The sequence below is a fragment of the Chroicocephalus ridibundus genome, chromosome 1 (genome assembly GCF_963924245.1).
Source record: "Chroicocephalus ridibundus chromosome 1, bChrRid1.1, whole genome shotgun sequence".
NCBI classification, from domain to species: Eukaryota; Metazoa; Chordata; class Aves; order Charadriiformes; family Laridae; genus Chroicocephalus; species Chroicocephalus ridibundus.
Window position 1 is genome coordinate 110606505 of NC_086284.1, and position 17661 is coordinate 110624165.

At 39.5% G+C, this 17661-nt stretch overlaps 2 long non-coding RNA genes across 2 annotated transcripts in view; both read right to left on the reverse strand.

The window, feature by feature from the left end:
• Window positions 1-17661, reverse strand: part of LOC134521181 (uncharacterized) — a 363047-nt gene that overhangs the window by 118809 nt on the left and 226577 nt on the right. The window lies entirely within an intron of this gene.
• Window positions 1273-4395, reverse strand: LOC134521190 (uncharacterized). Its single transcript, XR_010072675.1, has 2 exons — window positions 4248-4395; window positions 1273-3671 (listed from the first exon to the last, which is right to left on the reverse strand). It is a non-coding gene; the product is annotated as an uncharacterized LOC134521190 (long non-coding RNA).

A 17661-nucleotide genomic window follows, 5' to 3' on the forward strand; every position in this document is an offset into this window, starting at 1 on the left:
GAATATATTGAAATTCTGTATGTATATCTAAGCATAGCATATCGGAGATGATGCTTTCTATTTATTTGTGCTAATAGAGACAGCTTTCATGTACTGTCAAAGTGTAAATAAGACCGCTTTCTGCATGGCGTCTGTAGGCATTGTCACGTAGTTCCAGGACAGGGAAACACCTCGTTGATCCTGGTGGAATTCTGCCCGAGTGAAAATCGGGGTTCTCCCTCCCGTCCATCCACCTCTGCCCCACCACAAGGAGTTCAATGTGTACCAAAGGTTGCTTTTGCTGTGTTGAAACTGGGGAAGAAGAGGGAGGAGGCAAAAAGGCAGGCAACATACCAACTTTTTCATCTCTATGGCAAGGGGCAGCAGTGAGTACAACGGGCAAGAGAAGAGCCACCGGACTTATCCCAATTCAAGGAGTAACGCAGAGGCAGTACTGCGTATTTACGGCTTTTGCTGTAGCACCAAATAAGCCAGGTAGGGCTTTCTAATGATTCATTTTCCTCTCCCTCTCACTGCAGAGCAGAGCATACTTGAAATCAGCCTGACAGAGACAGACGCTTCACACTACAGTTTCACCTCCATTGTACACACAGTATTAAATGCACAATGCATTCAGAGTGCTAAATGTGAACCATCCACAGTCAAGTAAATTTTGCTGATTCAAAAATAAACGCAATGAAAATCTTTCATATGTGCAGACCTGTGCATCGTATATTTGACTAAATCTATAAGGATTTTTATTTTGATAAATACTATGCCAATTTAAATTGTATATTGACATGTATATACCTACACACAATATAGTTTTATCTCATTACATAGCTTGAATGACCAGAATACCTGTTCACCTGAACAGTATCTTAAATAGACTGTTTTCAGTATTGAAAACTAGTGAACATAATACGTGTCACCTGCTACTGAAGTGCTTCATGAGTGTAGCACCTAGCTGGGTACCTTCATCTTTTCAATGCAGATTCAGATCGACTCTTCTAATACTACTGAAATAGAAGTCAATGTTGAGTAACACGCCTGTGTTAAAAAAACGCCTCTGTGTCTGAATGTTTGCAAGTAGCTCTTTTGAGTGTTCTTAGCATGTGGGATTGACAGGTTACAAAAAAAAGAACTGCATATTTACAGGAACTGTATCATCATTGAAATTGCAAAGGCAATATTTTTATGACTATTTAAAGACTAATTATATCTTGAGCAACTTGAAAACTATGTACAGCGCATAGTTTCTGACTCTTAAGAAAACAAGACAACAAGAAAAAGTATTATACTAACAGATAAGAACAATTTATTTTAACAATAGTGTTGATGTTTACAATAAAACACAATTCCTCCCACACAAGTGGAAAAAATATACTGCAGCCAAAATACCGCTTCTGAAATGAAAAAATAGTTTAGATGCCTGATCTGTGTGAAGCCTTTGTCTCAGTGAAGTCTGATGTATCAACAAGGTCCTGCAGCATCTTGGGTTAGACACAGGCAACAGAGAAAAATGACTCGGGACTAACCCCCCTATAAAATATTAAGAAATACAAATCAAATTATGCGTTGCAGATCAGAAGTTCAAGACTAATGAACAGTGCTGCGTAACTCGTGTGCTTGTGAATCTTCTTATGCAAAGTCAGTGAAGTACTTAACACATGAGGGACAACCTAAAGCTCACTGGTTTTCCCCTTGGTTTTTTGTGATGGAGAGGCTAGAAGTTGAGTGCAGTGCTTAGAGTATTGCCGGCTCAGTTTAAACTGAACAGGTACAAGAAATGTGATTCTGTGTGCAAAGTTATTTTAGTGCTGCAGTACGATTTTTACACCATTATTCTCTATCAGATTAGTATGTCAATTAAACGAGAGAATATTTTAAATGCCATATTGTGTCCTCACTTAGACAAAGAAAAATGATGGCAACTAACTACAGAATAATCTTTGTCCCATTTAACAGGAAAAGCTAAGCAACAGTTTTCCTGTAGACTGAAATCATTATTCAAACAACAATAGAATGAATGTTTTCTAGGCCTCAAACATCAGCCTTTATGCTTTATGTTTTAAAAGTTAATTAATGCTGTTACAATACATTTATATGGTATTTTTTACACTTTCCAGTAACTAACAATCAGAATTGTCTATAACAATAAAAATAAATAATAATAATAACAATATGGTTGAAAGCTTCTTGTGTATTTCGGTATCTGTTTTCAGTTGTCTGTTGTGGCGTTTTTTTGGAGATGCAAGCTGGCATTCAGTTTAAATTTTAATTCTAAATGTTGCATGGCATCTAGTCCAGTTTTCTAAACTTACAAATATGTAACATCCTAATGTTGCACAATGGATAACAGTTTGTTTGTTTGTTTGTTTTCTTTTAGGAACAGTTCTGTTGCTTAACATTTGAAATAGGTATATTTTCCTTTTTTCCCTTCCAGACAAGGAAAGCTCCTTTGGTTCTCTAAATTCTGCAGAGAAACAATCACAGTCCAAAGCTGCTGGTTCCCCTCCGCCTAGGTCCCAAGAGCCTGACTTGTGATTGTTGCTAAAAAACCTCACAAGTTAGGGTCTCAGGGACTAGGAAAAGTCTGATATGATCCGGTAGAATTCGTCTTCCAATAAACTGAATTGCTTAGTAGTCATACTTGCTGTCAGCAAAACTTTCACTGCTATTGTTAACAAAAAAAACCCCAAAACCAAAACAACCCCAAAAAACAACATCCCCCCCCCGCCCCCCCGACCCAGATCAACAACCCTCCTTCCCCCCAGATAAACAAACCACCGTTTCAAGTAGGGGGCAGAAAAGATCAAATAAGCAGGCAAGACATATACATACATTCAAACAGTGTATCAGCTGACTGAACAGACTTTTCTTAGAGTATAGTCCTTAACTTTTGAAAAGAAAAAACAAAGAACACCGGAAAAAATCTTCACTGCCTCGTCTTGCAAGCAGGCATATTATAATGCATCAGAGGGAAGCGTCTACAAATGGGTTAAAATCTGCTTCCAGCAGATTTGTACAGTAACAATTTTGTTCTATTCCCCTTACTGCCTGAAAGAAGGATTAAATGTTTGTTAAGGGGTTTCTAATTGAAATATTTCCCCATTATACTTTTAGTCCTACTGTTCAGGTGGGCCCTGGGTTACAGAGGAGTACTTTAAACCCATTCACGATGCAAGGATAACCTTGGGGCGTGTATTCACTTTTTGCCTCTTCCCCACGTTCAACATTTAATCCTTCTACAGACTGCTAGCAAAAGCTTCTTCCTTTCCAATGGCAAAGCTAGCTTTCGCTCCATAAGCTGTAGAAAACATTGACATGCAGAGATTGTTGTCACTTGAACCAGATTACTCAAAGCACACACAACTTTCAAATACTGTCGATACAGTAAGAAGAAATGCTCGGGTTTCCCGAATAATTTCGTTCTGAAGCCGAACACTTTTAATGGCACGACCACAATCCCGAATTACTTTCGCATTCGTTCTCCTCCGATCTTTAGCCTTGTTTGCAGAACGAAAAAGAAAATTTCTACTTTAGGGACGGGATCCACCGTGGCTTTTTTTTTTTTTTTTTTTTCCCCCTCCATCAGAGCCCAGAGCAAAAGAAACAGCAGCCATAAAGGTCCTAGCCACTGGAGCAGAATCTGGCACAGAAAACTCAGTGCTCTTCGGGAAGCCGTTCAGCTTTAAAAAGGAAAAAAAGAGAAGAGGGGGGGAAGAATTAGAATCTCTGCTGGTCGAACAGGTGAATCATCCATTTACAAGAAAGCTGTACAGAGCGTTCTGCTGAAGAAAAGATTTGCCCGTGCCCCCCACCCCCACCCCTGCCCTTCACCCTCCCCTCCAGAATGACACTTCAGATTTCAGAACATTTTGGATTATTTAAAATATTATTTCAGCTGATGATATAATGCAACATTATATAAGAGCCGTTCCTTTGTCACTGTGCACCATTCAATCAGTTATGCCTCAGACACAAAATAGTTAAACGAAACAAAATATATATATGAGAGAGATATATATATGTATAGCAGTCCCTAGATTTCATTCAATTTCTTTTTTTAAAGCTGATCATGATTTAACAAACAATTTTGACCACAGCTTTCAAATCAATAATTAGAATGAAAAATCTCTCCCCTCTATAAATATGACATTAACATAATTATACCACCCCCATCGCATAGACCCATCCTCTTTAGGGAATACATCTGATGCTCTGAAGATGGAAATCAGTCAGATTTTAGTTGCTCTCAAACGTACCTTTGCTTCTCACTGACTGACTGGCTTTACCTTCCATGCACACACACACAGTCACTAGCACACACACACGCACGCACACACACACACACACATATACCCATGCGCGCGCACATACACACACACACACACACACACGCACAAAAAGGCAAGGCAAAGCAGCGGATGCTGACTCAGAGCAGTTGTGTGTGGAGGGGGTGGTATCGGCTGGTATTTTCACTGCACTCATCATTAACATTAACTCACTCTCTAGCATCCACCCTCTCTCAGACCTGCTGGACTGCAGCATTTGCATGACGCTGTCACTCTAGCCCTTGTGGGTCAGATGTTAGAAGAAAAAAAAAAAAAAAGCCTCAAGGCTCTCATAAGGAATGCCTTCATTTCTTCCAAAGGGTCCCCTCTTCTTATTTTTCCACCTTTCTACTTCCTCTGTTGCTGTGTCTCAGTTGTTTGACATCTTTCCGGAAGAAAATGTCTTGAGCTGCAATAAGCCAGTAGTCAGTCGGTCCTCCCCTCACCTCACACTCCTATTCCCACCCCCTTTTTTTCCTAATCAATAAGACAGATCTCCAAATGCAGTTGTGAAAACAGGCTCTGACACACAGACTTTCATCCTCGATCCTCTGCCTCAGGAATAGCAGGCAACCCAGGCTCACACGTGATGTAGAGAGAAATAATGCCAGTAATTCTTGAACAGTCTTAGGAGTTTATTCTACGCCTTCTTCATTTTTTCCTTTGCTCGAATAAATACCAGGGGGAAGGACGCTCTGGCTCTCAGAAGCTACAAGGATTCATTTCTTCAGAAAATAATGAACATTAAAAAGACTAATATTAATCTTCCTCAAAATTAATGCTATCTTTTTCTTTTCCCCCCACTCATTGTGCTCTTTATAAGTAGGAATTGTCTCATAGCCAAAACACTGCCAGGGTCTGAATCACCATTCACTGTGCTGAAATCGTGAGTTTCTGGACTTCAATCGGTATTTAACCAGACTAAGTAATTTCTTTTTCTTCTTTTTTTTTTTTTTCTTTTAGACTTAACTAAAAAAAATAAAATAAAAAATACAAGCTGCTTGCGTCAGAGGGAGCACTGCGAGAGAACAATGGCAATACACCCGCACCACCACACCGAGTACTGAAAATGCATGTTTGAGCTACGCTTGTGTATTTAAGTGTATGGTATTTGCTCCGTGTTGGTAGAGCAGCCTGTGCACAGACACGTACACCGAATGCACACACACACACAGGAACTCAAGACACGTATATAACATACACAATACAAAACAAAGCACAAAGGCTGTTAACTGAAACACAGGCACAAGTTGTCTGACAGGCTATGAAAATCCACAGAGCATAATCACCGTGTGCATTTTTACCTTGTTCCTTTGTTCTTAAGGCAAGGGACTTTAATGACTTAGGCTGTTGACAATCTTTCGGCTTTTCCCTTTTTACGCCAACAGTATTTGGGAATTATTTTTCCAGACAACACCACACCGCTGCGATTCGCGGTATAAAAAATTATTTACCGGAGGAGGGGGGGACACACACATACACAGGTGATACGCAATTCGCCAGCCAATTCTCAAAGCTGCCTGGTGCCGTAGAAACTCTCAGCGTAGCCGGGCAGGCAGGTCCCAGGATGCAGTGCTACACCGCAGCCCCGGCTCAGGTAGCCGTTTGGCAACCTTAACGGCGGCAATGAACGTGAAGGGCATCCGCTCGCGGGAAAGGTCCAAAAGAAAACACCGCACAGCCCCCAAGTAAAGAAAGGAAGCCAAAACGCCGGGGTACACGCCCTAAGCCCAGCTCGTACGTGCTTATGACCGGTCCTTGTGACGGTAATTAATTTCTTAGGTAAATGACGGAGGAAAGTAGACAATTAAGAAACAGTTAAGTTTGTAATCTCGGAGAAAGGGAGAGACGAAGACAGACACACACCCACAGACAGAGACAGAGAGTGAGCGGAGAACGCCAAGCATGAGACAACAAAAAACAAGACCGAAATCAGATTTGGGAAACTGAAAAAATACAGGATTACAGCATTCAGTTTAGCATTTACTGAGGTATAAAAAAAAAAATAATTAACACATGCACAGCATGGCTTAAAATACTTATTGCCATCAATAGTCTGTGACGGATGCCGGCTTCTTACTGCTATACGTACATTAGATTGGTCATCGCCTCTTAATCTCCTTTTGCTCAGACCCATCCATTTTTTGCTGCTCCAGCATCTGTGCCCTTTATGCTTTTTTTCTGTATAGTTACCCACAATACCCTGGATAAATTAATGTCATGACCTCGCTATGGCTATCAGACAGAAAAAAAAGTCTACTATTTTAATAATTGAACGTGCGCGTACAGCAAACTGCCTACTGATAGCCCAGCTTTGTGGACTGCCTCCAAAAGCAGCCTTTGCTAGCTCTGCGAATCAGAAACAACAGATGCAAATACTAGCCACATAGCCCCAGCTCTCTGTCTTGCCTTTTTTTTTTCCTTAAAAAAAAGAACAAAACCCTCCCTTTTCAGTCTGTGCCATCTTGTTTTCCCCGTGCCTGCCCCCTCAATGGTTAAAAACATTAGACTGCTGAAATTAGAAGCTTTTGAATAAAAGCATAAAGATGAGTGAAAACTATAAATGGCTGCAGATTCTGGAAATTTATATCCAGACGGTGAGTAGGGAAGAGTACCCAGGTTCAAGTGCTGAGCCTCACTCGGGAGCACCTCTGGGGCCAATGGGACTGCAGACTAGATTAAATCAATAGTCGTCTGAAACGAGATGTCGTAATCAATCAGCTCAATTACCACTGTCATAGATCTGGGCTTAAGGTCTTTCCTGATTCCACTCTTCTAATCATTAACCCTTATACATCCTCAAAATAGGAACTTACGCTTGCTCTGCTGCCCCACCTTTCAGACAACCAGAGTTTAACTTAGCATTTTCCCCTGTTTTTCCCTTTCCCTATTTAAATACTACAAGAATGGGTCAGCAAGAAACGTCTGAAATGTGAATACAGCAAGGTTAGATGCACCCCGTTAAATGTACCTATTATATATTTGCTGCATGTGCACTTATATATTATTATTATGCCTCCGGGAGTGGCTGGGTGGATCAAAGACTGCTGTTTAATTAACATTCAACTCAGCTGTTTCCTTGGAGATTAAAAATAGAAGACTAGTTGAATTAACCTGAAGCCGTTCACTCCTTTCACTAATCGAATATTATAGAACCTCGCTCCCCTCACCCTAGTTAGGAACAACTCATTTCTGGTTAATCAACCACTAGGAAAATCCATTTTCAGTTTGAGGGTAAGTGTGAAAAAGTTGGAAAGACATTTTTGTATGCATGTCTGAATTTCACGGAATTGCCCAATCATTTACATTTTGCATCCACGGTAGAGTAACTCCCCATGCGATGCAAGGAGAAAAGAACCACCAGGTTTGAATACGAGCAGAGCCACTTTAAAATCTTGCCTGTAATTACTATTCGCTGTGTGAAGATTAAATGTCATCCGTTTAACTTCTTTTTTTTTTAATTCCCGTGCAGGTCCTGAAAAGATCGTAAAGCTTTTCATAAAAATGCTCCAGCGATTGTCACATATCCTTCTCTCGGTGTCTCAGGAGGAAAGAAAGAATCCAGGTAGTAGGTATCCAGAATTTTAGTATCTTAAATTTGATTTATTCTCCTGATAGACTCAAATAATAATAGTGAAAGAAAACCCCATTACATTTACAGTTACATCACTGTCTGTACACACTGCCCCTGTTTCCAAGCAGAACCACACCTTTTTTAACCATAAATCTGCTTTTCAGCTGGAGAGACTGAATGCACAGCCTTAGTCCCTGCAGCCCTGGGAATGCCCAAGAGCAGAATCAGCCCCCGTGCCACAGCAATGATATTTTGGGGAGGAATCGGTGCTCCTAGAGGTGCTAGGAGTGGGTATGGGACAGGGGCAGCAAAGAGGTGTTTCACAGCAGAGGCAGCGGCTGAGGCCGGGGGTCTGTCCGTGGGGAGGGCATCCGCCAGGGCAGGGCACCGCGCCATCCAAGACAGGTTATAATTGGAGATCGATTGCTGGATTTAATGACCCAGCTGTTTTCATTAGTAGAAATGGTAAAAATTGGTCTAGAAAATTATTCAGCTGCTAGCATAGGCCCTTTTTAACAGGCTTATACCTCAGCCAGGAGCGACTTTGTTGCAGATGAAAAAAAATTACCTCAGCTTTGCATCTTTCCTGGGAAAGATTTAGCTGACAGTGGGACGAGATACAAAAAGAACTTTAATTCTGTCCTTTAGTAATGCTGAATGAATGCAACGCACCAGACACCACCTTAAACTGGATGGCAGCTACTGCTCAGTTTTGCAGGCAGCGTTTAAGACTGTAAGCATCATCCACAAGGGGACAGCATTCACATCCACACTGGAAAGATGCAGTTTGTGTACATGAAGAACAGAATGAGAGTAGCAGCCATTGCTGAAACCACCCAAAAATTAGAGAAGAGAAGAGAAGAGAAGAGAAGAGAAGAGAAGAGAAGAGAAGAGAAGAGAAGAGAAGAGAAGAGAAGAGAAGAGAAGAGAAGAGAAGAGAAGAGAAGAGAAGAGAAGAGAAGAGAAGAGAAGAGAAGAGAAAAGAAAAAAGAAAAGAAAAGAAAAGAAAAAAGAAAAGAAAAGAAAAGAAAAGAAAAGAAAAGAAAAGAAAAGAAAAGAAAAGAAAAGAAAAGAAAAGAAAAGAAAAGAAAAGAAAAGAAAAGAAAAGAAAAGAAAAGAAAAGAAAAGAAAAGAAAAGAAAAGAAAAGAAAAGAAAAAAGAAAGGCGTTTCCTGGATTATTACTTATGGACAGAGAGGGAGGAGAGGTGAGGCTGGATGTGGATGTCAGATATCAAAACCCATTCAAACACAGGATGAACCTTTTGTTTCTTAGACAATCAGCAAAGAGTAAGCTGCTTTGCAATATTCATACAAACTTTGTGTGAAAGATAAGGATTCTCCAGAATAGCAAATAATAATTTTAAGGGAATGCGATTACAAGATTCAGGTGCTATTGGAGCAAAATCAGAGTGTGTCTTACAGGAAGGGAGAAACGCACTAATATCAAACGTTATTCTGATTTTGCAGTTCTCATCCTCATATTCTCAGTGTGCTCTGACTGGGAGGTAACGCCCTCATCCCTCTTCTTTTATCTAGGAGCAAAACTTTCTTCATCACCGTGCACATGAAAGGGATATCCATTAAAATAAAAGGTTTAGCTTTAATGTAGTATTTAAACGACTTAGAAGAATGAGACTGTTAGAGTGACCTCCGCCTAAGCATATGCCATGTCCACGATACCTTCCCTCCACAACGATGAAGAGCAAGGGGATAAAGATTTTAGAGAAATCCCAAAGCTACCCAGTCCCAGATCTATCACAGAAATCTACCCTCTTAATTTCTTCTTTAGAAATGCCACACCCAGACTTTGCCTCATGTTTTAGTAACAGTGCCTTTTGTAACTTAGCTGAAATTCCCACCTGATCGTGAAGTATTAAAAATATATGTAGCCTACACGATCTATTACAGAGAGGAAATCACACAAATAAAAATACAAACAGCAATATCCTTCTCTCCCTACGCAAGCTCCTTCTTACTCGAGAAATGCTGTTATACCGTCTCCTTGCTGACTTGTCAATTTACCTGCCCTTTATTAAAACACAGACATATGACAGCAGAAATTACTGCAGTCTGAATCACTTTAAAGTATATGAATACTATTCAATAGACCTTGATTTCACTGACATTTTCAATTAAAAAAGTAATTATTTGTGAAAACTAACCACTGTGATATTTATCCTTTTTTCACCGATGTTTTCTTGAGCTTCAAAAGCACGAAATAATGAATGAATTAACTTTGCTATTTATGAACACTTTTTTATACTTACTTCACTAATTGCTTTGTGTTACTGCTTAATGCATCATCGGCAAAATGGGAAGAAAGGGCCTGGTACTAAAAGGAAATTCCAACTGTTCATAAACCTGTTTTTGACTAAAGAGTCAAGTTTGTATTTGCAGTCTGTTCAGTAAGAAAGACGTAAAGTGCCAAGCACCATTTTAAAAATCCCGCTTCATAAATTTTCCAGTATGACATTTTTACTCTTTCCGTGCTAATTAGGTATACATGTATGTAGAGATATATATATATATATATAAAATCGATAAAAATGCAAGATTACGTGGAACAAGATCGCCAAAATGCGTTTATTCCCAGAAGGCATCCCTCCATGCTGGTCTCATACTGTTGTTGGAATCATCAGTGGGCCTGATCCTACAAATAGAGCAATTCAAGTAACTTTATTCAGATGGATAGCGTCTCTGAAATGATCTGAACTATTTTTCTGAGCACCTATCTTGAATAAGTATATGTCAATTAAGAATCAGGGTTTCTAAAAGGAAATTAAAGGCATTCTGTACATACTGCAAAGTGTAACAGAATGTGCAGAATCCTGCTACAGAAAAAAAAAAACCTTCTTATTTTCTTAACAATGTGATTTGAAGATAAACCTTTGTGAGAAACATTCGGACACACCATTTCTACAGCCTTGTTTCAAGAGGTTTCAAAAGTAGGCTGGGGAAAAGCAAAGCATTTTAATAAGAAAATACAAAATAGCAGGTTCAATGCCTGCAAAATGAGACTATTTTAAATTTTCTAGACAGTGAAGGTTAAAGCTATCCTGCATTCTCATAGTTCTCTCTCTCCTTTCAATCAATCTCATTGATTTTTTTTTTAAGGGTCAGAGGCTATACCTTCATTGATCAAAGAAACAGCCTGACACAGCGAAAGAGTCTGCCAATTCCAGACAGATCAATCACACCTTTGTCTGCTTTTGATACATTATGGTTATTTATTCTGCATCACCACGACTTTCTGTCGCATGGCTCTTAATGTAATAATGCTGTTCGAGGACAACAATAAAAAAGGGGGGAGGGGAAATATTCTATTTAAAATATTTTAAGCTCCTCTGGTATTTCTGAGGGTGGCTTATGATGGAACTTGGCCAACTTGTTTGATTTCATTTTTGCCTTGGAAAAGAACTCCTGTTCTGGTATTCAGCTCTCCTTGGTCAGCACTTTGTAGGATTTTATAAAGGCCACTCTTTGAAAATTATTTGTGCAAACTGTTTTTAGAAAAGTAATTAGATCTCGATAGGACAACAATTACGATCTAATCACAACTATAATTTTCCATGTTTATACACTCTTTTAGAAATGTTTTACTAAATAGAATGTTAACTGATACCCGGCTACAGCTACTGACTGCTTTATGACTGTAAAATGAAACTAAATGGTCAGCCTAAAATAATTGCTAGGAAATATTGCTGAATAAACAGATATAAGTGCTGAAAAGCTCCTGGCTTTGCAAACTATTATGCTGAAAGCCAGCTAAAGCTTTAAAAAATGCACTATATGTTCACTGTCTGTCGTGACTGAAAGTTATGTGCTATCATTTACCTTTCTGTGGCATCTGCAAGAAGCCTTTAAAACTACTGTTGGTCTAATATCAAATGTTTTGTTCACATTTGGTAGCCCATCACTTCGCAAGCAGTTGCACTACTCAAGAGAAATCACTTGTGGGTCTTGTGATATTTATTATAAGTAAAAGCATTAGAATCCAGTTCTAAAGGTGAAACTGTAGCCTAAGAGAAGTCAGTGGCAAAAAGCCCAGTGACTTCAGGGGAGTCGGGACTTCACTGCAAGAACTTACGTCTCCACTCCTTCAACCCAAGATACCTTCAGTAGAAAAGGCAGCTCATGGCATTTCACAGGACCATGCCCTTACAAAGAATTTTTAAAGAACTAACACATTTCTCAGCAAAACAGCTACCAAAGCTATGATGAGCTCTACGCACTACGCAGCCCTAGCAAAGACAGTGGAACTGTGCAATAAAATTAAGCATGTAAATCTTTGCAGAATCAGGATATCAGGTAATAAGACATAATCACTGTCTTGAAGAAATTATTCCTCTACATCATTAGAACATTAAAATAAGATACACGATAATCCAAACACTTGGCATTAGTTTCTAATTTCATTGTGCATGCTCTGTAAATTATTGTGCACCCGATTTACAATTACATCAGCATTATTATGTAGAGCAAAAGGTAAGTGGTATACAAAGCTGAAATATTAAACCCATTAAAGAGTTATGAGTTTGAAAAAGTCCCTACATGTATTTGTGTGCATGCCAAAAAACGCATTTTAAAACCTTTAACTAAAGGAAACTGCCTTCCAGTGATAAACTGCAATGCCTAAAAGACATTGCTAAAATGCTACCGCCACTCTCAAAGGCCAAGAGACCTTAAAAACTGTTGCTGGCTGACAGCATTACACAAAACCATACAGTTTCTTCTGTAAAGAAATAAAGCTGAATGCGCAACATTTCAGAGAAGTTTTGAATAAGTCTATTTGTCCAGCTTACTTTGCAAGGGCTCTGTAGAAAACAGCACCATAAACACTTTCAGTCCCCACACAAGGGCTAAACAAAGAGTCCTCTTTCTAGCCATTTAATCCAGTAATTTATTTTTTCAACCATCACATAAATCGAAACACAGCTGTAACCAATGACTTGCAGATCCAGTTCCCTGCCAGCTGGATCCTGTTCTGCTGAAGCAGCAAGATTTTTACATTGTTCACTTCTGTACATCTGGAGAAATCATTTGGGTTCAAAGGTGACTAGAAAAGCTCTTTAAATAAACTCAACCAACAGTGAAGAGAGGCCTAAGGATCTACAAAAGCTACATGGAGTTCCATTTAAAAAGTTCTTTTTTTCAAATTAGCACATGGAGCAGTTTGCTTCTTTAAACATTTTATGATTATGACATTTTAATTCAATTATACATTCAAACACATATTTTGATAATAAAAAAAACATTCACTATTTTCCAAGAACTTTCAAACACAGTGTCAATATTCAGAAGCGATCACAGTCAATAGTTTGTGTACTTATCACGTTTAAAAGAATCATCAGAAAAATAGCAATGGAATGAAATAAAATACAAAAAATATACCTCAATTCATGCATCTTAGCTGTTGCCTGAAATGCCGCTCGACTTTAAATCAGAAAAAGCCAAACAATAAGAAAGCATATACTGTACTTAGATATGCTGAACCTGAAATCTCTTGGAAGTTAATCCTTAAAATAGCCTTACTTCAAAAAGTCTGCATCATCCCTTACTGCATGAGTCTGCCAGTTAAGTAACAAAAATGTCCCTGACATTTAAAACTGCAAACAGTAAATTGATTACAATGCATCATTTCCTTTAGAAAAGCAATCACAAAGCAAACCAGCTGAATCTTTCAGAGGTAAATAACAATGAATATTGAAGACTCATATAATCTGTACCTTTGATTACTTTTCAGACAAAACAGACGCTCAAATACGTTCAAAATGGAGGGGTTTCATGCCTAGCCCAGGCCCCACTTACAAAAATACTTACAACGTGGAAAGCTCCTATGCTAGGTCTTATTTGCAAATTCATAAGCATGTGCTCTCAATTACAAAATAACCCAAAATTTGTCATTGGGTGTGTGTTTCCATTCAAGCAGGCAAGCAGGACGCATCCGGAACTTGACCCAGTCGCTTAGGTAAAGACGTCGTTCCTTTACTGCACACTATTAAAAGGTATTTCAAAATTCAATTAGGGTTCGCTACTGTAATTGCTTCTTCTCCTTTTTTAATACTTACTGTTATAGCTGTCTTGAAACAATGCTGATAAAGTATCCTTTCTGCTTGCCACTCTGGCCACATCTCTGTGCTGGCTTCAGGTTATTGCCCATTATCTCCTCCTCACGGATTAACTGAGTAGCTACCTCACCTTCAGCTCTTGCTTCTTGTTGTCTACTCTTGCCTGCGCTTCCCCCCTTCACTCATAATTATAGGAATGCACTGTTACATATGCTATCTGTGCTCTGTTGTGAAAATAGGACCATTAAAAAAGTAAAAATAAAAAAAAAGATGGAAAATATCATGTCTTTAAAAGCCAGATAAACCAGATAAATCATCTGCAAAAATTAACATGCACAACTCATAACCAGGTAATTACAACATCACTCCGGGGCAAACTTCAGGGTATTTAGACATGCATTTCTGTCCATTAACATGTATAGATTTACGTAAACATTCTAAAATTAAAAGTGTCTAGTTTGCACTTAATTACAATGTTTCTGGAAAGCTTTCTTCCTTCAGTTCCTGATGTGTATTTACCCTCAACTATGGTTGAGATTTTGCCCAATAATTAATACAAGCATGACAAAAGGGAATGAAATCTGACACAACGTAAGCTGCCACTGCCCAGTGACCGAGCCTCTGCAGTGCCTCCCGTGATTGACTTTGCCAAAATCATCAGCACAATTAAACAGTATAGACTTCATTTACCACCCATTCACCACAGTTCTTTCATTTCACTATCAACAGCCCTCGTTAGCTCAGACTCTCTATTCTCAAAATTATTTGCCTCCATTTTTAATAAACAGATCAGGATTTATTATCCAATTCAGACATAACCTGTGGCCCATTTTGTAACCTTATCTGCCTGCCTGCCTGGGGTTTCAGGTAGGTAACTTATGGGTAACTTCGAGTCAAACTGAAATATACCCATCAGAGGCCTGGGACAGCCTAGGAAAAGTGAAGTAGCCTGGAGAGAGGTATTACCTATTTTTGTTAGGTGCCTTCTGTTGCTTAGAAAACCTCGCTTAACTGTCTCACATCGCAGTTGGCAGTACAGATGGTATTCTGATTTACCCAGGAATGTAACTCCCATGGCAGACCCTGAGGCAAAGGCTTTGGTGTTTTTATATATCTGGTTTAAAACCTAAGCCCTGCTGAATGAATCTCCCAACTGGAAATCCAACTCACCGAGCTAGAAAGACTGAATCAGAGATTTTTAGATCCGACACGCCAATTTCAGAATGCGCTAAGGCACTTCCAATTATCTGAACTTTTGTTTGGCAAATGTTATGGGTCCTTCTACCTAGGGGTTTGGGTAATTATGCTTATCTTCTATAAGGCATTTAGTTATGCCAGTTTACGTTGCAGAGAGGCCTTTATGTAACCTGTGCCACTGGGTGCTCTGCAGCAGGGATGAACAACTTTCTAAGGCTGGGGTGCCAGACTTCACATACGTCTCCTGCATTAAAGACAGAGCTTGTCAATAGGAACTGAACAGGGAGCCAGAAGCTGCTGCCATTTAAAGATGAGTGATGTTGCCAATCACCTTTTTGGCAGACTCTTGCTCCCGTGCGAGGCAGCAGTTCCCATTTGCCAGTTCTCAGTGAGTGTGCAACCCGTAGCGTAAATCAGGCCAAGTGCCAAAAGAGGCGGTCCTTTCTGCCCTCCCTCCTGACCTCAGTCATTTGTTCCTCCACCTTGTTTGTGCTGACACTTGCATCTTACAGCTGCATCGTAAAGCAGACGAGGGAACTGACCCAAAAAGCAAACCAGAAGAAATACAAGATTAGTTTGCAGCTGGATCAATCCCTGATCTGGCTCGTTAAATAGCCACATAAACTAAGTGCCAGCACAAAAGGCCAGGTGGAAATGAGCGCCAGTGGTAAGAGGATGGAGTTCTCCTTTCGGTGGCAACCTGAACTTCGGCAGGATATAAGTGGCCCTGTACCCTGTTGGAACCAGGAGCTGGGTGAGCTCTCAGTCACCTCTTTAGGATACTAAGGTTCTCGATCTTCTATTTGTGCACTAGCCTTAGTACACTCCCTGGCATTCATGTTGAACCCCACGATACAAAATTAAAAATACTGTCTGAAGCAAAGATAGGAGACTGCATTGCAGCCAGAGAGAAATTAGAAGATACAGCCAGAGGATAAAAGACTAGACACTCCAGGAAGTATCATGTTAGAAGGCTGTTCAAGGTGGTCAGAATAGTAAATGAGATATTAGCAACAGTCAAGTAATACATCAAGGCTATAAATAACTGTGAAATCAGGTATTAACAGTAATTATACAACACACAAAGGAGGTGCTCAGAGATTCCAGTACACTTGAAATGCAAATTACTGCAGAGCTAAGCATAGTTGTGACAACAGATTTAAAACCAAAATTAGATCTCTGATTTTCAGACACTATGAAGAAGTTTATTCGAACTTTGCCAAAAAGTGTTTAAATGTACCGTATAAATGTAATTACTTGTACAGTCTTCTCCTTGCATTCTCCCGTTCCACTTATCCACTTTTGAACAGTGTTCTCAGTCAATTATTTACAAAGATAAAATAGACTGGCTTAGGGTTTTCATAAACTCCATTATAGCCATAAACCATAGAGAGAAAATCAGTAAATTGTATGTTATCTCCATATAGCATTCAGCATTTTGCCTTTTTTTTTTTTCTTGGTAAGTAACATGCCTATCACTGATGTAGTCAGTACACTTTTCATTGGATTTTGATCTACAGGCACACACCACAAGGCAAACATATGCCTTTTCCTTCACAAATAAAGTGCCATCAGACACCGCATCCGTGTTTGTAAATCATTTTCGAGATGCTGTGTTCTCACACGTGCAATCTGAGAGCAACAACATAAGACGAAACATATCATTGTGAAACATATCACATCCATTACTTATGAAAAAAAAAAGGTGGAGTGGCACGATCCACAGCTAGGTCTACGTTGTGCCCTGAATTCCTAAGCAGAATATCTCATCACAATGACTGAGCATTTCAGCCCAAAAAGGACCATGCCTCTCTAGGGATGACAGTATTTGCAAGCACATGGGAAATCCACATGACGCGTGCATGGGACAGACTCTTCCTGGGAACCCACCAGCTGGCTGGAAGAGACCAGCAACGTGTGCAACCGGGCAGCTTAGACAATTATTGCACGTACAGAAAAACACCTTCCCAAGCCTACACTAATTTACATTTTGAAATAGCTCCCAAAAATTAACTTCCTTTTTAATAAAGTAAATTTGACATAAAATGTTAGCTTAAAGCTCTTAGTTTGCACATCCTCGGGAGGATATGGCCTTGAGCATGGACCTGAGGAGATGCAGGTACCAGAGAATACAGGCATCTTTTCTTCATCTTTGATTATTAGGTTGCAATGGCACCCTGAAAGGCACAGTTTCCTGTGTGAATTCCTGCTGTATGAGCCTTGGCCGTGCCTTCTCAGGGTCCAAAACTGCAGCTTAGCTCGGCAACACAAGGAAATTGAGTAAATCCTTCTTAATACACCTGTTTTCTCCATGAAGAAGTGAAAGCTACGTGACACTTTAAAAAAATATGCTTCTATGCCAGTAGGAGAGATGCCTTTAGGATAACCAGCAATAGGAGAAATGTAAATTTTAGTCCATTATGAAGCATAAAAATGGCCATAGCGGGTTAGATCCAAGGGCCTCTTTGCTCAACATCCTGTCTTCAACACTATGTATAAATGGAT